This window comes from Bubalus kerabau, chromosome 3 (genome assembly GCF_029407905.1).
Source record: "Bubalus kerabau isolate K-KA32 ecotype Philippines breed swamp buffalo chromosome 3, PCC_UOA_SB_1v2, whole genome shotgun sequence".
Classification (NCBI taxonomy): Eukaryota; Metazoa; Chordata; class Mammalia; order Artiodactyla; family Bovidae; genus Bubalus; species Bubalus kerabau.
The window spans coordinates 102,600,376-102,626,292 of NC_073626.1; the positions used below are offsets into that span (position 1 = coordinate 102,600,376).

Below are 25,917 nucleotides of genomic sequence, written 5' to 3' on the forward strand. Positions count from 1 at the left end.
GGAGCCTGGCGGGCTACAGTCAGTGCCTGGGGTCACAGAGAGTCAGATATGACTGAGTGACTAAGCACACACCTGTGTGACTGAGGAGTTAAAAGTAGATGTCCTTTGACAACTGTCACCAACAAATGTGCTAGTCCAGTTATGTAATGGATAGAATGAGATAGTTATTGTTCATTTACAAACCATTTCCCCCAGATATTTCTTATCTATGAGATAGTTTATGCCTTCTAAGTCATCAACAGTTTGCAATCAAGTTTCTTCTCTCTTTTATAGTCCTAGAGAAAACTTAAAAGAAAAACCCCAAATTCCAAAGAAGTCCATAAAATAGAAGTCACCCCAAAGTGTGAAAAATACATTTAGTAAAGAACTCTAAGCTAAAAGGCAAGGACTGTATTTTTGGAAGGCAGGGGAGGTGGAGAATATTGTTATGAAACCAATAAAATGAAAAGCAAACTTTTTTTTGACTGAAATAGATTGATTATGCAAATACTGATTATTACTGTGCCTGGAAAAATTCATCTAGTCAAAAAGAGCAAATGTCAAGACTATATGTCCATGAGTCTCTCTTTTTTTTTTAACTTGTTTTATCTGGTGGTTAAAACAGGGAGGAACAGGTACATGAGAGGTACATGCTATGTGCCACTGTTGAAATGACGCAGCCAAAGACACAGGGTTTTGCTTTAGAAGCCACAAAAGACTTCCTGTGATGTCAGGCAGCCTGTAATAACCCAAATAATAGCCCCCAAATGCACATCTCTGATGTAAGCTGCCATTATCAGGTGATAATTATTTCTTCTTTACAGGAATCAGCTTGCCAATCACTTTGACATGCTTTCAGTTTGTTTCAACAGTACACGAGTTTCCTTTTGCTTTTCCATGGAAAGTCTTTGACAGACTTCATTGCTTTGAGTGCCAGTCACTGCCTTGTTGGAAGTCTGTCTGGATGTCCCTTTCTGCAAAGCAAGTAAGTTTCTGTAGCATCAAAGTGAGAATAAAAATATCTTGACAAGCTCACCTCTCTTTGTGAATCCCTTGGACAGTTGGGCCCTAGTATGCTCTAAATACAGGACTGTTATTGCAAAACGTTAGCTGATGGTGGTAGAATGTGCCCATGGATATAGGATGTCCTGAATGTGGGGAATTTCAGCCAGATGCTAGCACTGAAGGATATCTAAGCAAATTCTTCCAGGATTTGTATGTAGAGATGTATTTTCCTAAAATTAAAAACTTTCATTGTGAAAACTCTTGTAAGAAAACAGGAAAACATTTTGACTTAGCTTGTCAGGAAACATACAACTTATTTTAGGTTTTTTTTTTTGAAGACTTATATTTTTAAAATATAACAAAAACAAAATTAAGACTAATTTTACCACCTGCTGGATAGAGAAGTGAGAGCGTTGTTTGCAAGTGGACCTAGCTAGGAGTTATTATGCTTTTCTTGCTCTCTCAGCCCTGGCTCCACAACTCCAGAACAATACATACATTTAAAACTTTGTTCTGCTTCATAGAAACTGGCCTTTCTCAAACTTTGTTTTGAAAAGGATACATATACCCATATGTATCCACCATGGATATAGTCTCTGATTCAATGGTTTTCCTTTAAAAAACCACTACTGTGGTTGGCATGGCTTGTCTACATTCTCCAGGGGATTCTGTACATCTCATATTTCCTTTACTTTTGCCCCAGGCAACTGAGTTTTTGAAGAAAAATTTGAAAGTTGATGATATAAATTTCAATTTATTTTTTACCATCCATAGTTTTGTTCAAAACATCTTCAATTTTCTTGTTTTGTGTTGCTCCTTATTAATAGGACAACATGATGCTAGGAACCTGCTATTTTTTTCTCCAGCATACTGAGAAAATTTTCTTCATGGAAAAATGGTACCTTCATTCATACCACTGACAGTAACACCTGACAACTGGGAGGGACACTTCTCTCCCTTGCATTCTCCATATCCACCCAATTATCAAGGCCTATGGATTTTTACTTCCCGAATGTCTTTATAATCTGTTTCTTAATCTATTCTTGCTGCTGTATTCTTTGGTCTAGTCTAATATCCTCTCTCAGCTTGACCATGGCAATAACTTCATTACTGACTCTTGTTCATATTTACCCCTCTAATATAGTCTCTGCATTCTGGCCAGAGTGGTCCTCTATAAATGTAAATCAAGGATGTCATCTCCATGCCTAAAATCTCTCAATGATTTTATCTAAAGACATAGACCAAAATCCCTAACATAAGCTAACATGTGTTCATTTCATTCTTTTCCTTCTGAACTTTTGTGTCTTTTTTAAAGATAACCTGCTTCTTTGCCCCTTAAAGCCTTCTTCTGGCTTCTCCATTTTTGGGGTCTCTCTTGTCATTCTGAGCTGATGGGAGCTTGAGCCATTGTAAACTGACCTTAAAAATTAATGTGACTTGTACAACAGTCATGGAGCTGTGGGACTTCGAGTCCTCAGGTTACAGTATCTTGAGGCCTTTTTCGCTTTGCTTCCATTAGGTGCTCTGCAACAAACCGACAGTCCTAACCTTTGGGTAAGTCTACACAAGTTACTTGGATGCCTTCCTTTAAATTTTGAATGTTATCCAAGCCCCATCTACCCTGGCCTAAGAAACCAGAGCATGTTACTCCAGCTGATGATTCCTAATTGGAACAATCCAGTAAATGAGTCTCTAAAAGTGTCATTTTGGGGACTGTGTAACATGTCTGCTGGAGCTCAGTTTGTTTACACTTTGCCAGTGTCATCATTTACAAACTTCAAAAAACACATTGACAAATTCCCTAGCTGTTTTGGCAGTGCTTCCATCAATCACCCAACTAATAGCACCAACATTTCTCCTGGGCTATTATAGTCACTTCAATCGCTGCTGCTGCAGCTTCAGGAGAAAATAAATCAGAAGGGACTCTTTTAGATGGTCTCAAGTACAACACCATTTTTTATTAAGCAGTATTTCCCTCCTCTCTCTTTTCTCCCTTCCCTCTCTCCACCTGCCTATAAACAATTCTTTCTGCTTTGTACTGCCTTAGATAAAGTAATCTAGATCTATGGCTTCCCTTTAGAGGCCCCTTTGCAATATTATTGGGTAATGGGCCTATTTATTATTTTGGATTTTTGTATGTCCTCTTTAGTTACTTTGTGCAGCCTCTCAAATCAATAAGTGTATTGTGTTTCTGCCGGCAACAGGTGCCTAGCTTCTCAAGCCCAACATACCCTCAGAGAGTGGCTCACATGTCTAATGACCACAGCATGAAAACCTGAAACCCTTTTGCCTTTCAACCAGGTTCTTTGTGTGGCAGCTTCAGGCAGCAGCTGTATCTCTGAGACTGAGTAGCTAGAGTATCCTTGCTCTTGCACTTCTGTTGTTGCCTTCTATTACTAAAGCCTCACACCCCTTTTCACAAGGAATAAATATTGCAAATACTCAGCTGCTACATCACCTCTGCAGATTTGTTTCTCTGAGTGCTACAGTCCTTCCTTATTTTCTATATTCCAAGCTTGTCTTTTTACCTTGCAAACTGACCTGTCTTAAACAAGAGTGTATTTCAAAAAAAAAAAGAGAGAGAGATAAAAACAGTCAACCTCTTCCAACTTCCTCATCATTAAGAAGCACAACCACATCTTCTCCCTTCACTGCACACACATTCAGAATCTGGACAGTGGAAGGGGAGTGCCTGCCAAACTTGGCAGATCAGGTGAGGAGGGCTGGCTGGGGATCTGCAGCCCAGCTGGAGTGTTTGCTGGCTGGAATGCCAACTGCAGGGCCAAACAAACTATAAGACTGCATTTCAAGTTGCTGCCTGAGAGATGCTGTTAACTCCATCACTGAGGGCTCTATTCATCCTAAATGATCCATGGTCCTGGACAAAGCACCAACTGCAGCCTGTTGCAAATCTTGGCTCTGTATCTGACCAACCTATTAATCAGAATTTTAACTGGGCCTTGAAAGCGTTTTTCTTTCATGTGTAAGTCAGAGAGTGGATCGTGGTAGAGACTTCATGTAAATGATGCTATCAACTTGATGTATGGGGACTTCGATGTCTGAATCTGTGGTCAAAAGGAGTATTATTTACCCTAAAAAAGTAATCCTTCCCCTGGATGCCTTAACTGCTTGAGGCTGTCTTCTCTATTAGCACTTTCTTTGATTGACAGCTCTTTTTTGGTGCTGAAATGACCAAACAGCAGTAATCATTTTTATGTTTGAAAGGACTTTTCTCTTCAGTTAAAAGAGAAACACCCTCAATTTTTATGTTTTTTTTTTTTAAGCAGTTTTTCCAAGGTGGATTATTTTGTTTAATGGTAATCAGCCTCAAAGCTGTTTTTAGTTAATCAGCAACAATTATCTACTTGTATAAGTGAATGTATTCATAAAACAACTGACTGATTAGAATTTACTGACCTCATAAGGGAGGGATATTTTCAAATTCCATTTTAGCCCTCAGTGACATGAGAATCTTTAGTACAGAGAAAGAATCAACATTTATTCCTTGTGTATATTGATGATTTTATTTATATCAGATCTAAAACTGGTGTGATGATTGCAGATACTCCAACTCATTTATGGTAGAATGTTTTGAGTTCATATTTTAAATAGTACGATGTTTGTCAAACTTGGATATTGCATAGATTCCATTTCAAGGATTCAGTTCTTGTGGCCCTTTCATATCGACTTGAATTTGTTAAACTAGTCAAAACCTTCTTGTCCATATAACATTCTTTACCACTATAAAATCTAAGGAAATTAGCAAATTAAATGAAAACAAAACCACAAAATCAATAAAATGTAATTAACAACATTAATTAAATGATAAAGGAAATATTAATTGTTAAAAGTAAATGGGTCACTCACAGTGGAACCAGGGTTCTAGACATGCATGACAGTAAAACGTGACACGCTGATGCTAATGTATTATGTGGTCACTAGTGAGCTGTAACACTGTATGGCCTTCATAACACGAATATATCACTTATGCCCTTTGCTTTTCTTCTTGTTCCATTGGCTCATGGCAATTACTGAGGGACTGGTTGATAATTACCTTGATCATGAGATACATGCAAAAGGTAATTTTCAAATCATGGGAAAGAAATTGTTGGGGAAGCAATTCAGAAAATCTAGGAAATTCAGAATATTTTCATAGTTTTAAAAATCAACAAAATGAGAACACAGAATTTAAAAATTCTTATAAATGAAGTTGTTGAGTCCTAAAAATATGTTCTTTAACTGTGGTTTTTAAAATGCTGGATTAAAAGAGAGCATGTCTAAGACTATACTAGCCTTCACTCTTCTGCTGATCCACCAGTCATAATCCACTGAGACTTTTACTTAGCCTTCTCACACTTTAGTTATTATTTTTGTCATATAAAACCAACTGAAATGACACAATTCAATATTTGTATTAGGCATCTACTATGTGCCAATCATGGGGTAAAATGTAGAACAGATCAGAGAAGAAAGAATGACAAGACAATCTATTATTTAAAAAAAATGGTGATTCGATCAACTTATAAACACACACACACACACACACACACATACACACACACAATGTCAAAGCTATGAGTCAAGTTTATTCCATTTTACTGAGGACTATAGTATGGAGACAGCCCTCATATAGCTCTGAAAAACTGTTTTAAGGAGGTAATGGTACATAAGTAATATTGGCTAAGGAGGGTACATGCAATCAAGCACATACTTCAGTAGAGGGTCGCTGCTAGTCACGAGGAACAGGTATCTTAGTTAATGGTTTTAGAGCTTTTCTAAATATAAGAAAATGCAAGAATTGGGGTTTATAAAATTTTCTTCTGAAAATATCTCACTATCTGAAGGCCTGCTCTGCCAGTTTTCTCAGAGCACAGAATGTCTCATTCCTGATTTCTGCCCTGAACTTTTTTCAGTTAAAGATCAGTGACCACTACTGACTCAATCCTTGTAGAGTTGAATGTTCAATGTAATAGGCATGTTATATATTATGTGTTAGTTGCTCAGTCATGTCCAACTCTTTGTGACACTATGGACTGTAGCCCGCCAGGCTGTTCTGTCCATGGAATTCTCCAGGCAGGAATGTTAGAGTGGGTTGTCATTCCCTTCTCTAGGAAATCTTCCTTACCCAGGTATTGAACCAGGGTCTCCCACATTGCAGGCGGATTCTTTATCTGAGCCACCAGGGATGAGCTGACTGCATATAATATACATGCATTATTCTTTTTATTAGTAATGCACATATCATTGTAAACTGAACAACCAACAGTTTACTTGTTAGCTTCCACCAAGGTAGTCAAATTATCAAATATTGAAAGGCTTTCTTTCCACTATGAAGCCATCAGTTCAGTTCAGTTCAGTCGCTCAGTCATGTCTGACTCTTTGTGACCCCATGAATCGCAGCACGCCAGGCCTCCCTGTCCATCACCAACTCCCGGAGTTCACTCAAACTTACGTCCATCGAGTCATGGTGGCATGGTGATGCCATCCAGCCATCTCATCCTCTGTTGTCCCCTTTACCTCCTGCCCCCAATCCCTCCCAGCATCAGAGTCTTTTCCAATGAGTCAACTCTTCGCATGAGCTGGCCAAAGTACTGGAGCTTCAGCTTTAGCATCATTCCCTCCAAAGAACACCCAGGGCTGATCTCCTTCAGAATGGACTGCTTGGATCTCCTTGCAATCCAAGGGACTCTCAAGAGTCTTCTCCAACACCACAGTTCAAAAGCATCAATTCTTCAGCGCTCAGCTTTCTTCGCAAATAAGCAAATAAACTATGCTTACTATCATTAAGGAGAGAAAGAGGAAACTGAAACCATGAGCAAATAAGAAAAGATAAAGCAAAGAGACAGATTTGAGCAAAGAACTAAATCAAATTAGAAGATAGATCTGAGGAAATCAACCAAGATGTATTATAGAGTGATAAGCAGATGGAAGATATGAGATAAACAGATGGGTGATATCAAGGGAAATTAAAAAAAAAATCATGATGAATCCAAAGAAATAGTCCAACAGAAGTTTAACAGGAATTACAAAGAGAGAAAAGAGAATCAGGGCCAGACAATATTGGAAGAGATAATGGCTGAAAAATTACAATACTTGAAAGATGTGAGTCATTTGGTTTAAAAAAAAAAAATATATATATATATATATATATATATATATATATATATATCTCAAGAATATCTGAGGAAGATTAGGAAAACAAATTTTCATTTAATAGTGTCACAGGAAAACTGTAGAATATGAAATATAAAGAAAAAATAATAAAAGCAAACAACAGGAGAACAACATAATGACAACATAGATTTTACCAGCTCACCTAAATGTTCTAAATGGAGTCTCAGGCTCCAAAAACTTTACTCTAGACCAAGGATGAACATGCTGTGACAAGTTCATATACTGAACCATGGACTCCAGGAAATTATGGTAGCAGGAGAACAAAAAAAATATTTCTGGGAAATAACTTGTCTTTAAGTGAGAAATTATATGTTAAAAAATATTGTTTTATATATTTTGAGATACTAAAGATTTTTTAAATTGCTTTTATATAAATCTTTTGATGCTACATTCACAGAAATTGTTTCCCATAGGAAAGGCAATAATTATTTGTTCCATTTTAAGGATGGCAACACTGAAAATCTTTATGGTCAAACAATGTTTAAAACTCATAAAGTGGGTAGGTATAAGAGAAAGGTTGAGAAACACAGGTGCTCTGATCCTTGATTCATATTTTAGGTCAGGGTTTACATAAAGCAAATATTTGGTTATTGTATTTGCCAATTATGCTGTATTAAAATGGGCATTGTTAAAACAGAGATTATCTGTCAGTTCGAAATATAGTTGCCTCAGAGAATAACACTAGAGTTGCTACATTTAGTCCTTTTACAAATCACAGTTGAGTAAAGATATTAAGAATGCAATATATTTCTCTAAATATTGTCCAGACTTATTTTTAGTGGCTTTTGATAAGAATATATTTGGTTCAGAGATACACTAGTGAGGACTTCTAAAACATAAGTTCTAGAGTTAATTTAGGGCAGAAACATAAATAGTTTAGACTGTTTTATGATGGAAAAGGTCAATGTTCATTCCAATCCCAAAGAAAGGCAATGCCAAAGAATGCTCAAACTACCGCACAATTGCACTCATCTCACACACTAGTAAAGTAATGCTCAAAATTCTCCAAGCCAGGCTTCAGCAATATGTGAACCATGAACTTCCAGATGTTCAAGCTGGTTTTAGAAAAGGCAGAGGAACCAGAGATGAAATTGCTAACATCCGCTGGATCATGGAAAAAGCAAGAGAGTTCCAGAGAAACATCTATTTCTGCTTTATTGACTATGCCAAAGCCTTTGACTGTGTAGATCTCAACAAACTGTGGAAAATTCTGAAAGAGATGGGAATACCAGACCACCTGACCTACCTCTTGAGAAACCTATATGCAGGTCAGGAAGCAACAGTTAGAACTGGACGTGAAACAACAGACTGGTTCCAAATAGGAAAAGGAGTATGTCAAGGCTGTATATTGTCACCCTGCTTATTTAACTTACATGCACAGTACATCATGAGAAACACTGGGCTGGAGAAAGCACAAGCTGGAATCAAGATTGCCGGGAGAAATATCAATAACCTCAGATATGCAAATGGATACCACCCTTATGGCAGAAAGTGAAGAGGAACTAAAGGGCCTCTTGATGAAAGTGAAAGAGGAGAGTGAAAAAGTTGGCTTAAAGTTCAACATTCAGAAAACTAAGATCATGGCATCTGGTCCCATCACTTCATGGCAAATAGATGGGGAAACAGTGGAAACAGTAGCTGACTTATTTTTCTGGGCTCCAAAATCACTGCAGATGGTGGTTGCAGTCATGAAATTAAAAGATGCTTACTCCTTGGAAGGAAAGTTATGACCAACCTAGACAGCATATTGAAAAGCAGAGACATTACTTTGCCAACAAAGGTCTGTCTAGTCAAGGCTATGGTTTTTCCAGTGGTCATGTATGGATGTGAGAGTTAGATTATAAAGAAAACTGAGTGCCAAAGGATTGATGCTTTTGAACTGTGGTGTTGGAGAAGACTCTTGAGAGTCCCTTGAACTGCAAGGAGATCCAACCAGTCCATCCTAAAGGAGATCAGTCCTGGGTGTTCATTGGAAGGACTGATACTGAAGCTGAAACTCCAATACTTTGGCCACCTTATGTAAAGTGCTGACTTACAGGAAAAGACCCTGATGCTGGGAAAGATTGAGGGCAGGAGGAGAAGGGGATGACAGAGGATGAGATTGTTGGATGACATCAGCGACTCATGGATGTCGATTTGAGTGGACTCTGGGAGCTGCAGATGGGCAGGGAGGCCTGGTGTGCTGCAATTCATGGGGTCACAAAGAATTGGACATGACTGAGTGACTGAACTGAACTGATGATTAAGGAACTCTACACCCAGAGTGATTTAGTTGTATTGAAGGTCTTTGCACAGATGATATGATTATTTATACAAAAAATTGAGAAGAATTGATAGAAAAATTTTTGGAAATTAAAAAAAAATTCTGAATATAGAAAATGGAAAGGACAAAGTGTTTCTACAAAGAAAATGGAAAGGACAAAGTATTTCTACACAGAAAATGGAAAGGACAGACAAATTATTAGAAATAAAATGAATTTCTGAAGGCTTTCTGATATAAAATATTCCATAAAACCTCTTTTAGTTCCAGGTATCAACTTTAAATAATTAGAAATTTTAAATTGTGTTAGTTCTCAAATATGGAAAGTACTAATATGCATGCTAGTCCTTACAGTAAGAAGTGGAGTCTGTTTTCCTTTCCAGTGAATCTGGTTGTCCTTGTCGTGTAAGTTGGCAGAAATGATGACATGCCAATTTTCCAGACTCAACATTTAAGAGAGGTGGCACATTGTTCTTTTTCTCATAGAAACCAGTCACCATGTAAGAGGTCAAACTACCTTGATGACACCATGTTGTTAGAAAGTGCAATATATTCACACAGAGATAGAGGAGATTCTTGTTCATTGTTATTCAGTCGCTAAGTCATGTCCAGCTTTTTCTGACCCCATGGACTGCATCATGCCAGCTTTTCCTATGCTTTGCTGTCTCCCAGAGTTTGCTGAAACTCATGTCTATTGAGTCAGTGATGCCGTCTAACTATCAAATCCTCTGTTGCTCCCTTCTCCTGCCCTCAATCTTTCCAGCATCATTTTTTCCAATGAGTTGTCTCTTTGCATCAGTTGGCCAAAGAATTGGTGCTTCAGCATCAGTCTTCCAGTGAATATCAGGGGTTGATTTCCTTTATGATTGACTGGTTTGATCTTGCAATCCAAGGGACTAGCAAGAGCCTTCTCCAGCACCATAATTTGAAAACTTTTGTTTTTTGGATTTCAGCCTTCTTTAAGGTTCAGCTCTCACATCCATACATGACTACTGGAAGAAACATAGCTTTCACTATATGGATCTTTGTCAGCAAAGTGATGTCTCTGCTTTTTAATATGCTGTCTAGATTGGTCATAGCTTTTCTTCCAAGGAGCAACTATCTTTTAATTTCATGGCTGAAGTCAACATCTGCAGTGATTTCAGAGCCCAAGAAAATAAAATCCATCATGGTTTCCATGTTTTCCTCATCTATTTGCCACTATGTGATGGGATCAGATGCCATCATCTTAGTTTTTTGAATGTTGAATTTTAAAGCCAACTTTTCCACTCTCTTTTTTCACATTCATCAAGAGGCTTGTTGTTAGTTCCTCTTTATTTTCTGTCATTAGAATAGTATCATCTGCGTATCTGAGGTTATTGATATTTCTCCCGGCAATCTTGATTCCAGCTTGTGTTTCATCTAGCCCAGCATTTCTCATTATGTACTCTGCATAGAAGTTAAATAAGCAGGGTGACACTATACAGCCTTGACATACTCTGTTCCCAATTTGGAACTGGTCTGTTGTTCCATGTTCAGTTCAATCTGTTGCTTCTTGACCTGCATACAGATTTCTCAGGAGTCAGGCAAGGTGATCTAGTATTCCCATCTCTTCAAGAATTTTCTAGTTTGTTGTGATCCATACAGTCAAAGGCTTTAGCATAGTCAATGACGTAGAAGTTGATGTTTTTCTGGAATTCCCTTGCTTTCTCTGTGGCCCAATGAATGCTGGCAATTTGATCTCTGGTTCCTCTGCCCTTTCTAAATCCAGCTTGTAAAACTAGAAGTTCTTGGTTCACATACTGCTGAAGCTTAGCTTGAGGGATTTTGAGCAGTACCTTGCTAGCATGTGAAATGAATGTAACAGTATGATAGTTTGAACATTCTTTGGCATTGCCTTTCTTTGGGATTGGAACAAAAACTGACCTTTTCCACTCCAGATCTTAAGCCATCTCACTCGAGGGACAAATATGTGAGCGAAGAAGCCGTCTTGGACATTCTAACTCTGGAAAAGAGCAAGCAAGGCAGAAGAATTTCCTTGTTGAGCCAATTCAGATTAAAGAATCATAAAAAAAAATACATTTGTTTAAAAAAGATAAAGAATATATTCATGTTTTAAGCCATGAAGTTTGGGGGTAGTTTGTTATACAATAATTGATATCTGTAACATAATGTGATATCTAGATCTAGGGGTGCTACTAACCAAAGAACATAAAACATGAAACTGACATTGTGTCTGATCAGTGGAGTGGAAGGAAACCTAAGTGAGGAAATTGTTGTTGGAAGCTGGTGAAAAAGAAAACCTGTGTTATACAGTGGTGAAATGTTTTGCAGCATCATTGTCTGCAAATATATGGGAGAAGGAAAACATACCTAATAAGCTTATACATTTGGCTGAGAAGATTTCTGGGAAGAATTTTGTAAACTTTCTATGATAAAGTGCATGAAAAGAGAAATAAAATAGAAAAGGAACTTCTCAATTTACCCTAGGATTTAGAAAAAATTCCAGTTCAAGGCATGCTGAAATCTATACTATTTCCTATTAGCAGCTTGTCCAGCTGGCAAAATATCCTCAGAATAAGAAATACCCTCAAGGAGAAGATCAAATGTAGGGAGATGTCAGTTAAATCTATACCTTAGAATTAAGATCAAATCAAGTGTATGGCTATCAAACCTTTCCTGAAAATATTTAGAAGATTGGAGTCAGTAGTTCAAAGGCTTTCTAAATCAGACAAAAAAAGTTATAATAATTTTAAGCATGTTGTCCCACACCATTCTGACCTGCAGAGATTATTCTGTCTAGATAAATATCTGTGGGTGCAACTTTTGCATAATGGAGTCAGTTGCAGTAAAATTCCTAGAAAATCCATTAAGCTTTAAAGACAAGTTATTGGAGAGAGCACTGCCAGTTTGAACCAAAAGGGACTTACAATACAAAAATAAAAGGAAGTCTTAGGATCCCCAAACTTACATAAGCAGCAGACATGGTGAGAAAGCTACTCAGCCACAAACATGGGAGGTTTCTTATAGAAAGGGAAGAATGACTCAGAGGGCACAACCATGAACCACAGAGAAATATTCCAAGAGAGCAGAACTAGAGTCAAATCTAGGAATTGCTTTTGAAGCAGAGGGAACTGAGAATATGTGACTGAATATATTTCAGAATTTCTATGGGACAGTTAAATTTCTATATGTGTTCCTTTTCAGAACTGGGGTGTCTAATGAGTTACTCTTTTCTTATTGGCCATGGAGAGGTAGATAATATATCATTTTTAGTTCACAAGTTGTTGTACCTGAAAGACTGCATCTGAGAAGGCCTTATTCCAGTGTCTACCATTTAGATAAATCTGCATTAAAAAATCTGAGCCTTATGTCAGAGTGAAACAAAATTGTGGAATTCTGTATAAGGGTGAGCATACTTAGCATGTGGAAGCTATATGAATCATCATGGCCTGAGACCACCATCAATTCCTTCCCTCCTTCTATGTATACATGCATGTGTGTGTGCTAAGTCACTTCAGTTGTGTCTGACTCTGTGACAAAATGGACTGTAGCCCACCAGGCTCCTCTGTCCAGGGGATTCTCCAGGCAGGAATACTGGAATAGGTTGCTGTGCCCTCCTCCAGGGGATCCTTCTGACCCAGGGATCAAATCCACATCTCTTTATGGCTCCTGCATTAGCAGATGGGTTCTTTACTACTAGCTCCACCTGGGAAGCCCCTATGTATACACTACTCCTCAAAACAAGAAGTGAAGTCTATTTATCTTCCCCTTGAAATCATTCTGAATTTGTGATTGGATTTGTTCAAAAGAATGGGGCAGTAAGCATGCTATGCAAATTCTAGTATCCATTAGGAGATTTAAGGACTTCCACTTCCTTCTCTTAGGAGCCAGCCATCAGGTTAGAAGTCCAACTACCCTGAAGCCATCATGATGTGAGCAAACTCAAGCACGCCACATGGAGAGACCACATGGAGAGAGAGACATGGTCATCCTGTCCTCAGTAGCTCTATACAACCCAGCAGACACAACAGTCATATGGGTGAAGGCACCATCTTGGACTTGCCAATTTTAGCAAGTATCATGAGGAGCAAAAAAATTGCCCAGTCTGGCCTAGCCTGAATGATGGAATCAAGAGAAATAGTACGTTGTTGTTCATAAACAACTTGGTTTGGGAGTAGTTTGTTTAACAATAATAGGAAACAAGAACGTTAGCTTAAAAGTATATTACTTACAAGGGTAAGAAAAACAAGGTTTTAAATGATTCTTAAGTAGAAAGTAATAAGAATAATCAAACACTGAAAGTCATCAAGGAAGACCTGAGTAAATGGGGAAGTGTAATGTTCATAATTAAGAAGAAAGTGTTATTATGATGTTAAAGTTCCCAAATTAACCTGGGTTTAAAAACTGGAATGCCTTTGGGAAAAAATTAGATTCATCTTATAAAGATAACAATGATTATATCCCACTGACTAGCAAAATCACTTGTACTAAATATATATATATATATAGTATATTTATATAAAATATATATAAAAATACATATGTATATATGTATAAATATATACATGTACCAAATATAAATAAAAATAAATAAATAAATATATATGCATACACTATTGGAGAAGGAAATGGCAACCCACTCCAGTATTCTTGCCTAGAGAATTCTGTTGATGGAGGAGCCTGGTGGGCTGCTGTCCATAGGGTTGCACAGAGTTGGACACGACTGAAGCAACTTAGTGTGCCTATATAAATTGGAGTGGGAAATGGCAGCCCACTCCAGTGTTTTTGCCTGGAGAATCCCAGGGACAGAGGAGCCTGGTGGGCTGCTGTCAATGGGGTCACACAGAGTTGGACACGACTGAAGCAACTTAGCAGCAGCAGCAGCAGCAGCATATATACACTATACACTCCAGAGAAACTCTTGTACTTCGTATCAGGAGATTTGCATATGTACAAGAATAACCAGCCCCAATTAAATGGATATATAATATATACTATCTGCCTACAGAAGAATTCTCTACTTCAGTGGAAATAAATGAGCTTCAGGCATATGCATCAATGTGAATGATTCTCAAAAACAATTTATAGAAAAAAATTTAGAATGATTCTTACAGAATGGCTACATTCAGTTCAGTTCAGTTCAGTCACTCAGTCATGTCCGACTCTTTGTGACCCCATGAATCGCAGCACGCCAGGCCTCCCTGTCCATCACCAACTCCCGGAGTTCATACAAACTCACGTCCATTGAGTTGGTGATGCTATCCAGCCATGTCATCCTCTGTCATCCCCTTTTCCTCCTGCCCCGAATCCCTCCCAGCATCAGAGTCTTCCAATGAGTCAACTCTTCGCATTAGGTGGCCAAAGTACTGGGGTTTCAGCGTTAGCATCATTCCTTCCAAAGAAATCCCAGGGCTGATCTCCTTCAGAATGGACTGGTTGGATGTCCTTGCAGTCCAAGGGACTCTCAAGAGTCTTCTCCAACACCACAGTTGAAAAGCATCAATGCTTCAGCACTCAGCCTTCTTCACAGTCCAACTCTCACATCCATACATGAGCACAGGAAAAACCATAGCCTTGACTAGACGAACCTTTGTTGGCAAAGTAATGTCTCTGCTTTTCAATATGCTGTCTAGGTTGGTCATAATTTTCCTTCCAAGGAGTAAGCGTCTTTTAATTTCATGGCTGCATCACCATCTGCAGTGATTTTGGAGCCCAGAAAAATAAAGTCTGACACTGTTTCCCCTGTTTCCCCATCTACTTCCCATGAAGTAGATGGGACCGGATGCCATGATCTTCGTTTTCTGAATGTTGAGCTTTAAGCCAAACTTTTCACTCTCCTCTTTCACTTTCATCAAGAAGCTTTTTAGTTCCTCTTCACTTTCTGCCATAAGGGTGATGTCATCTGCATATCTGAGGTTATTGATATTTCTCCTGGCAATCTTGATTCCAGCTTGTGCTTCTTCCAGCCCAGCGTTTCTCGTGATGTACTCTGCATATAAGTTAAATAAGCAGGGTGACAGTATACAGCCTTGATGGACTCCTTTTCCTATTTGGAACCAGTCTGTTGTTCCATGTCCAGTTCTAATTGTTCCTTCCTGACCTGCATATAGGTTTCTCAAGAGGCAGGTCAGGTGGTCTGGTATTCCCATCTCTTTCAGAATTTTCCGCAGTTTATTGTGATCCACACAGTCAAAGGCTTTGGCTACCTTATATGAGCCCAAACTAGCCAAAATTAAATAATATATTAATTAAAGCATATATGTATATATGATAAAACTGTTTTAAAAGGCAAGCAATAAGAACAGATTGGAGCATAAACTGAGTACCACATATTTTTTTCCATTTATTATTTCATCATCATTATTAAAATGTGCATTAAAGTTATTCTATATATAAGATATGTTGCACAGTTTAAAAGACCAAAAAAAAGCCTCATTATTGAGAAATGCAAGGTAGGAAATAGTGTTTTATATCAAATGCTTTTAAGGCCTTACAGTGACATTAGTTTAATTTATGAAATTAAATTATTATTACCAAAAAGAAGATAATTATTCTTAAAGTAAAAACTACATCATAAAACAATAACATTTAGATGATGATGAACTGGCATGAAAATTCCAGGAGCCAAGTAAAATGCTGATACAACAGAATTAAAAAGGGAGGAAGGCAATAAATATTCTAGGTTTCAAATTACTTAGTGTCAAAGAAAAGGGTTCTTGTGGACTCAAACAAACACACAACAAACCAAAATAACAAAATGATGACACAAGCCTGATACTAAAAGATACAATACAGAAAAGTCACAGATGTACAAGAAGATGGCAGAAGTATATCCAAAATTATGTTAGAATGACAATGACAATTTTAATATAAATGAAATAAACTTACCCAGTTCAAGGAAAAAGAACCAAAAATAAAGTAGACTACCAGATCTGTTTAAAAAACAAAACAAAACTGAAACCCATCCCTACAAGAAGTGTAAGAGACCTACTTTAAAAAGTGGCTATGAAAGATGATGGGAAAAATGAAAAAGTGTATCCAAGTCAAATGAAACCAAAATTGCAGAGTTAACAAATTCATATCATAAAAAATTAAATGAAGGCAAACAATATTGTATGAAAAATGGAATATTGATGGGAATTGCCCATGATAGAGATATAATTGTCCAATAGAAATATATAAATAACTATTTAACTGTTCTGTTAAACAGAACAATAAAATTGTGTGTGTACAGGTGTGGGAAATCATAAACTAATACACTGTTTCAAAAGTAGAATCTTATATTTCAAACATGTTAAACTGTGGAATTGCTTTATTTATAGCTTTATATGAGGGTGACTTTTCCTGTCTTAGTCAACTTCAAGGTTTATAAATCTGAGATAATGAAAATGTCTTATTTCTATTTTTATTTTGTTTTTCTTACTAATCACATACATAATGAATTACCTTTGTGTTCTTCTGGTTTAGACAAATTTTGTTGGGTTTATGTCACCTGCAATAAAAAATAAAAGGAGTCCTAACTAAAAATATGGCATCTGGATGTTATTAATCAACTGCCCATGTAATTGCTGGGAAAATTCCCCTGGGAATTGCAATATCTATACCAGTTCTCATCAAAAATGAAAATGTGTGCATTTTAAAACTAGTAAGTAAAATTCAGGAAGTAGTGTGTCAATTATTGGGAAAGACATTTGTTGTCTTGTTGTCAATTATTGGTAAAGACAATATAGCATTTTGGTGCAAGGTTTTTAAAATTTTATATTGGAGTATAGTTGATATACAATGTTGTATTACTTTCAGGTGTACAGCAAATGGTTTAGTTATACATATACATATATCTATTATTTGTTCAGATTCTTTTTTCATATAGTTTGTTACAAAGTGTTGAGTAGACTTCCCTGTACTATATAGTAGGTCACCTTTTTTATATATGGATGCACGCTAAGTCACTTCAGTCATGTTCGACTCTGTTCCACCCTATGGACTGTAGCCTGTCAGGCTCCTCTGTCCATGGGATTCTCCAGGCAAGCATACTGGAGTGGGTTGCCATGCCCTCCTCCAGGGGATCTTCTGAACCCAGGGGTTGAACCTGAGTCTCTTAAGCCATCTGTATATATTTTTATATATAAAAGTGTGTATATGTTAATCCAAGCCTTCTCATTTACCTCTCTCTACCATGTTTCCCCTTTGGTAACCATAAATTTGTTTTCTATGTCTGTGAGTCTGTTTCCATTTGTAAGTAAGTTTATTTGTATCATTTTTTAGCTTCTACATATACGTGATAATCATATCATATTTGTCTCTCTGTCTGACTTAGCATGATAATCTCTAGCTCCATTCATGTTGCTGCAATGGCATTATTTCACTCTTTTTAAATGGCTGAGTAATATTCCATTATATATATATATCATATGAACTGAACTGAACTTGAAACTAGAAATTATATGGGGAAAAAATAAGCTCTTCTTGGACATTTGTTTTTCATTCAGCTCCTTACAGCTGAGTACACCAGTTATAAGATATGTGTAAGTACATATAAATACATACATGCATACACCCGTTGTGGAAAATTCATCTTTAATATTAGAATATGATATTATGGAATATGTATGAAATACTTCTGAAAGAAGTCTACAGTCCTCATCTTACAGCTTATAAACTTGACTTTGTTTATTATCAGTTCAGTTCAGTTTAGTCACTCAGTTGTGTCTGACTCTTTGTGACCCCATGGACTTCAGCACACCAGGCTTCCCTGTACATCACCAACTCCCAAGAGCTTACTCAAACTCATGTCCATCAAGTCAGTGATGCCATCCAACCATCTCATACTCTTTCACCCCCTTCTCCTCCTGCCTTCAATATTTTCAAGCATCAGGGTCTTTTCCAGTGAGTCAGTTCTTCACATTAGGCAGCCAAAGTATTGGAGTTTCAGCTTCAGCATCAGTCTTTCCAATGAATATTCAGGACTGATTTCCTTTACAATTGACTGGTTTGATCTCCCTACAGTCCAAGGGACTCTCAAGAGTCTTCTCCAACACTGCAGTTCAAAAGTATTAGTTCTTCAGTGCTCAGTTTTCTTTATAATCCAACTTTCACATCCATTGTTTATTATAATAATATCTTATTATCCACAGATCCTGAGAATGTTCAAGAGATCATCATTTACTGAAGAAATGTTTATCACCTTCATTCAGAATGCTGGTTCCTATCTATTATAGCCCTGCTCAAGAGTTGACTGTGAAGTTATTTATCCTGCATTTTTATTGTGATGCATTACTTCAGTTGATCTTAGACAGGCATTACAATCAATCAGGTGCCAGTGGACAGGATCCACATTTAGTTTTGCTACCCTAAAACTATTGTCAATATACTTTTGATCATCGTTGTGCTTAGTGAGCTCAATCCTTTACCCTCAAGTCCTGCAGTTTACCTAGTTCCAATCACAATCTGGATTTCTGCAGTTGTTCTGCAGAACTGCTTGGCTGGGGCCCTAACCCTCTGTCTAGTCCTTTTTCCCTGATTTGAAATACAGTGCAAGATTTTTTGCCAGATTTGTTGAGGCAACTCAACAAATTTGTTGAGGTCCTCATAGTTCCAGCTAATTTGGGGTTCCTATTTCAATGCAAATAAACAGACTCCCTTTCTCTGGCAGCAAGATGGTCTTGCCCACTTGAGAATATGTTACCTTTGTCAGAACTTACTGCCATGTGCCAGTGTATCAGGTTGAACTCTAGATATTTACACCAGCCAAGGTCAGAGCTAAGAGTCAGTTGCTTGGCACTGTGATAGGGGGAGTTGGATGCTTACATATAGTAACTTACTAATTTGAACCCAGCATTTGCCTTTTCTTTCTGCTGTTGTTTCTGTGTTGTTTTAAATAGTCATGCTATTAGCCTCATGGATTATGACATTTGATTTCTGTGGCTACTGATTTCAAGTCTATGCCACATATCCATGATTTCTAACTATGAAATTAACATAAGGTGAACTTGAGAAAATACTTGATAAATGTGATTTTTTTAATGTAACATAACACAAATTTACTACTTTACAATTTTGTGGGCTAGAGGTCCAGAACAGGTAAAATCAACCTGTCAACAAGGACAGTGTTCCACCTGTAGGCTCTGGGAAGAACTCATTTCCTGCTTTCACAACTTCTAGAGGGATACCCATGTTCCTTGAATTAAGGCTGTCCTCCATCTTCAAGGCCAGTGACGTTGCATCTTTCTGACCAGCCTTCCATGGTCATATTTGCTGCTGAAGTTTCTCTCTTTTTAAGGGCCCTTGTGATTCAATGGGACCCACCTGTGTAATTCAGGATTCTCTCTCATTTCCAGATCCTAAGTTAGTCACATCTGTCAAAGCCCCTTTGCCACATAAGGCAACATTCTCAGGTTGTGGAAATTACGATGTGAGTGTCTTAGAGGGAGGGGGAGATTACCTTGCCTACCATAGTATGGAAATACCTAGTGTAGGATTTCATTCAGAGAAAGTGGTTTTCAAATGTGCCCATAATTTGTTACAAGTCTTAAGAAACATTCACTTGGGTATTTTAAAGGGAAGAGTTATAAATTCTATGGATTAGCATTTACGATTGGTACTAATTACAATTTTTTTTAAATTAAAAAATCTCCAGTGTTAATTATGATTCTACATACTAGAGCACTAGAGTTCCTTACTCAATAGCTATTAACTACTTATCTACAAGTCTAGAGGAATTATTGAAAGATCTGAATCTCATTTATTATACATTTTAGTATCATTTCCCTGTCAAATTTTTATATTAAAAGATTTCTCTCATTTATTGCTTCATGATGAACAAATTATATAATTAATAAAAGTTTGAGATATATGTTATCTAAAGTCTCAAGTTGGGTGTTACACCAATTAGGAATTTATTAAGCTACAAGTAACACCAGCTCAGTTTATAGTGCCTTAAAAGAATTGGCATTTATATTTGATACATCACAAAAGCCCTGGGAGTAGTGTTTTGATGGTGAAAGGATAAAAATCTCTTAATATTTCCCTAATCGTGACACTTCTTGGTCAAAAGTGGGGTACTGCTGTTTCGAATATCACATATGTGTTTAACATAAGGGGAAAGTGTTGTCTCTTTCCGAGCCCTTTTATCAGGAAGGGAAAGGTCTCCCAGGAACATCTCCATACATCTCATTTGCCAGGGATAGGTCACATGTCCAAGGGGAGCTGGGAAATTATCAGTGGATGGTCATGATTGGTTTTGTCCAATCATAATCTGTCACTTTGGGTTAGAAGGCAGATACTGTATTTGCATAGGATGGACTAATGACAAACACAACAAAGAAAGTATCAGGAATTTTATCTGCTGATGGTTGAATCCAAAATTATACCCTTTATAGAACATCACCTAACAGTGAGCACTACAGGGGGCAATCACCATCATCTAATTTTAGCTTCACTGCATGTTATATATTTGAAAAATCTTAACATGAAAATGTGTATCAGCTTGACACAGGGTTTGACAGAGAAAGTAAATGCCAAAGCTAAAAAATAGACCATCATCTCTCAAAAGAATTCATTTTTCCTGTGAGAAGAGACCAAAACTAATAATGCATATTTATTTTGAAAGATAATTTCAGGGACTATATCTCAAAATGTCTCAAGTACTTTTAGTTGAGATATTCTGTTTCAAACATCTGCTGCTACATTTGCAATTCTGTTACACTTGCAACACAGACTTTTCATTTCACTATAAATTCTGATGGGTGTACCTTCCTTTCATTTCAGTTTAATAAATTTATGAAATGAAAGTATCTTTGCCTCTACAGTAAAAACACAGGCTTTCTTTACTAAACTTTCATACACTATGTAATGTACTAATAGCTAATATTTGTTTTTACTGACCATATACTAGGCATGGTATTAGCTCATTTTATACTGACACTAATTCACTGTGATACACTCTTTTGATGTTAGCTTTATAGTTAAGTAAGTGAGGCACAGAGAGATTTAGTATCTTTCCTAGTTTTTAAAAAATATTTATTATTATTATTATTTTACTTTACAATATTGTATTGGTTTTGCCATACATCAACATGCATCCACCATGGGTGTACATGTGTTCCCCATCCTGAACCCCCTCCCACCTCCTTCCCTGTACCATCCCTCTGGGTAATCCCAGTGCACCAGCCCCAAACTTCCTGTATCCTGCATTGAACCTGGATTAGCGATTCGTTTCTTATATGATATTATACATGTTTTAATGCCATTCTCCCAAAAAATCCCCCCTCCCTCTCCCACAGAGTCCAAAAGACTGTTCTATACATCTGTGTCTCTTTTGCTGTCTCGCATACAGGGTTGTTGGTACCATCTTTCTAAATTCCATATATGTGTTAGCATACTGTATTGGTGTTTTTCTTTCTGGCTTATTTCACTCTGTATAATAGGCTCCAGTTTCATCCACCTCGTTAGAACAGATTCAAATATATTCTTTTTAATGGCTGAGTAATAGTCCATATACCACACCTTTCTTATCCATTCATCTGCTGATGGACATCTAGGTTGCTTCCATGTCCTGGCTATTATAAACAGTGCTGCGATGAACATTGGGGTACACGTGTCTCTTTCAATTCTGGTTTCCTCGGTGTGGATGCCCAGCAGTGGGATTGCTGGGTCATATGGCAGTTCTATTTCCAGTTTTTTAAGGAATCTCCACACTGTTCTCCATAGTGGCTGTACTAGTTTGCATTCCCACCAACGATGTAAGAGAGTTCCGTTTTCTACACATCCTCTCCAGCATTTATTGCTTGTAGACTTTTGGATCGCAGCCATTCTGACTGGCGTGAAATGGTACCTCATTGTGGTTTTGATTTGCATTTCTCTGATAATGAGTGATGTTGAGCATCTTTTCATGTGTTTGTTAGCCATCTGGATGTCTTCTTTGGAGAAATGTCTATTTAGTTCTTTGGCCCAGTTTTTGACTGGATCATTTATTTTTCTGGAATTGAGCTGCAGGAGTTGCTTGTATATTTGTGAGATTAGTTGTTTGTCAGTTGCTTCATTTGCTATTATTTTCTCCCATTCTGAAGGCTGTCTTTTCACCTTGTTTATAGTTTCTTTTGTTGTGCAGAAGCTTTTAATTTTAATTAGATCCCATTTGTTTATTTTTGCTTTTATTTCCAATATTCTGGGAACTGGGTCATAGAGGATCCTGCTGTGATGTATGTCAGAGAGTGTTTTGCTTATGTTCTTCTCTAGGAGTTTTATAGTTTCTGGTCTTATGTTTAGATCTTTAATCCATTTTGAGTTTATTTTTGTGTATGGTATTACAAAGTGTTCTAGTTTCATTCTTTTACAAGTGGTTGACCAGTTTTCCCAGCACCACTTGTTAAAGATTGTCTTTTCTCCATTGTATATTCTTGCCTCCTTTGTCAAAGATAAGGTGTCCATAGGTACATGGGTTTGTCTCTGGGCTTTCTATTTTGTTCCATTGATCTATATTTCTGTCTTTGTGCCTGTACCATACTGTCTTGATGACTGTGGCTTTGTAGTAGAGCCTGAAGTCAGGTAGGTTGATTCCTCCAGTTCCATTCTTCTTTCTCAAGATTGCTTTGGCTATTCGAGGTTTTTTGTATTTCCAGACAAATTGTGAAATTATTTGTTCTAGCTCTGTGAAAATTACCGTTGGTAGCTTGATACGGATTGCATTGAATATATAGATTGCCTTGGGTAGTATACTCATTTTCACTATATTGATTCTTCCGATCCATGAACATGGTATATTTCTCCATCTATTAGTGTCCTCTTTGATTTCTTTCATCAGTGTTTTATAGTTTTCTATATATAGGTCTTTAGTTTCTTTAGGTAGATATATTCCTAAGTATTTTATTCTTTTCATTGCAATGGTGAATGGAATTGTTTCCTTAATTTCTCTTTCTATTTTCTCATTATGCTCAGTTCAGTTCAGTCGCTCCGTCGTGTCCGACTCTTTGCAACCCCATGAATCACAGCACGCCGGGCCTCCCTGTCCATCATCAACTCCCGGAGTTCACCCAGACTCATGTCCATCGAGTCAGTGATGCCATCCAGCCATCTCATCCTCTGTCCCCTTCTCCTCCTGCCCCCAATCCCTCCCAGCATCAGAGTCTTTTCCAATGAGTCAACTCTTCGCATGAGGTGGCCAAAGTACTGGAGTTTCAGCTTTAGCATCATTCCTTCCAAAGAAATCCCAGGGCTGATCTCCTTCAGAATGGACTGCTTGGATCTCCTTGCAGCCCAAGGGACTCTCAAGAGTCTTCTCCAACACTACAGTTCAAAAGCATCAATTCTTCGGCGCTCAGCCTTCTTCACAGTCCAACTCTCACATCCATACATGACCACAGGAAATACCATAGCCTTGACTAGACGGACCTTTGTTGGCAAAGTAATGTCTCTGCTTTTGAATATGCTATCTAGGTTGGTCATAACTTTCCTTCCAAGGAGTAAGCGTCTTTTAATTTCATGGCTGCAGTCACCATCTGCAGTGATTTTGGAGCCCAAAAAAATAAAGTCTGACACTGTTTCCCCTGTTTCCCCATCTATTTGCCATGAAATGATGGGACTGGATGCCATGATCTTCATTTTCTGAATGTTGAGCTTTAAGCCAACTTTTTCACTCTCCACTTTCACTTTCATCAAGAGGCTTTTTAGTTCCTCTCCACTTTCTGCCATAAGGGTAGTATCATCTGCATATCTGAGGTTATTGATATTTCTCCCAGCAATCTGGATTCCAGTTTGTGCTTCTTCTAGTCCAGCGTTTCTCATGATGTACTCTGCATATAAGTTGAATAAGCAGGGTGACAATATACAGCCTTGACGTACTCTTTTTCCTATTTGGAACCAGTCTGTTGTTCCATGTCCAGTTCTAACTGTTGCTTCCTGACCTGCATACAGATTTCTCAAGAGGTAGATCAGGTAGTCTGGTATTCTCATCTCTTTCAGCTAGTGAAAAGTGGAGCTAGATTTCAACATGGCTTCTCTGGCTCTGGAGCCCACATTCTTAACCACCATCCAAGAGAGATTTTGATTATTCTGCTTCCTTGAAGGCAGTATACATTGCTTTTTTGGGTCAGGGTCACCGTTTTTAATGATTCCATCAAAGTAAGCTTGTATCTAACTTTTAAAACTGATTGACTTGTAATTTTAGTTACTTATTTTAAAACCTTTTTATTTGATTTAATTTCAAACTTTGAAAAGGATAAAGGAATAGGGCAATACATTTCATCCTGATTCTTTGGAGGTTAACATTACTTTGCCAACAAAGGTCCATCTAGTCAAGGCTATGGTTTTTCCTGTGGTCATGTATGGATGTGAGAGTTGGACTGTGAAGAAGGCTGAGCGCCGAAGAATTGATGCTTTTGAACTGTGGTGTTGGAGAAGACTCTTGAGAGTCCCTTGGATTGCAAGGAGATCCAACCAGTTCATTCTGAAGGAGATCAGCCCTGGGATTTCTTTGGAAGGAATGATGCTAAAGCTGAAACTCCAGTACTTTGGCCACCTCATGCGAAGAGTTGACTCATTGGAAAAGACTCTGATGCTGGGAGGGATTGGGGGCTGGAGGAGAAGGGGATGACAGAGGATGAGATGGCTGGATGGCATCACTGACTCGATGGACGTGAGTCTGGGTGAACTCCGGGAGTTGGTGATGGACAGGGAGGCCTGGCGTGCTGCGATTCATGGGGTTGCAAAGAGTTGGACATGACTGAGTGACTGAACTGAACTGAACTGAACATTTTATTATTTATTAACCTTTCTTCTTTCCTCCCTACCCATTCCCTCCCCTCCCCTCTTTATTTCTTCTTATTTCCCTATATACCTATCCATCCATCATCTCACTGGGTAGAAATTAGTCATATGACCAAGCCAGAAATGCTGAGAAATCTAATCTTCTTTCTGGGTAACCTTATATTTTGCTAAATTTTGAAATGTTTTCTTATTTAGATAAAGAAAAGAAGGGGAGAGTGGCTATTTGAAATTCTCAAACAGGGTAATAATATCTGTATTATAAGTTTTTCTTTTAGATTAGATGAGTGATATGTTCCATGTACCATGATAATACATACACATATGTCCAGTATACATGTGTAGTACATATCTAGTACACATTGTCTATTAATAATATTGATATTAATGAATATTCATCTTAAGAAAGCACTAATTTATTATATTTTCCCATGTTCCGTTTTATCTTATTCTTGATCTCTACCTATCACTTTAAGGCATGGTATTGATGTTTGACCTGGAGAAGGAAATGGCAACCAACTCCAGTACTCTTGCCTGGAAAATCCCATGGATGGAGGATCCTGGTAGGCTACAGTCCATGGGGTCACGATTGATGTTTGAGGATCATAGAAGTATACTCTGGAGATTTAATACCAGAAAAATCACCATCTATCTTAACATGGTCTAGAGTTGAAAAGACTGAGCTTCACAAAGAGGTCGTTCTTAAAGTCCATCAGTATAATCAGATATAAAGTAAGTGTTTCAAATTATTTGTCCAT

General features: G+C 37.6%; 1 long non-coding RNA gene across 1 annotated transcript in view; it reads left to right on the top strand.

The window, feature by feature from the left end:
* The first annotated feature begins 829 nt into the window (after positions 1-829).
* Positions 830-25,917, top strand: part of LOC129646459 (uncharacterized) — a 170,542-nt gene continuing 145,454 nt past the window's right edge. Inside the window, exon 1 of the long non-coding RNA XR_008711933.1 lies at positions 830-964. This is a non-coding gene — a long non-coding RNA (uncharacterized LOC129646459). The remainder of the gene's footprint in view (positions 965-25,917) is intronic.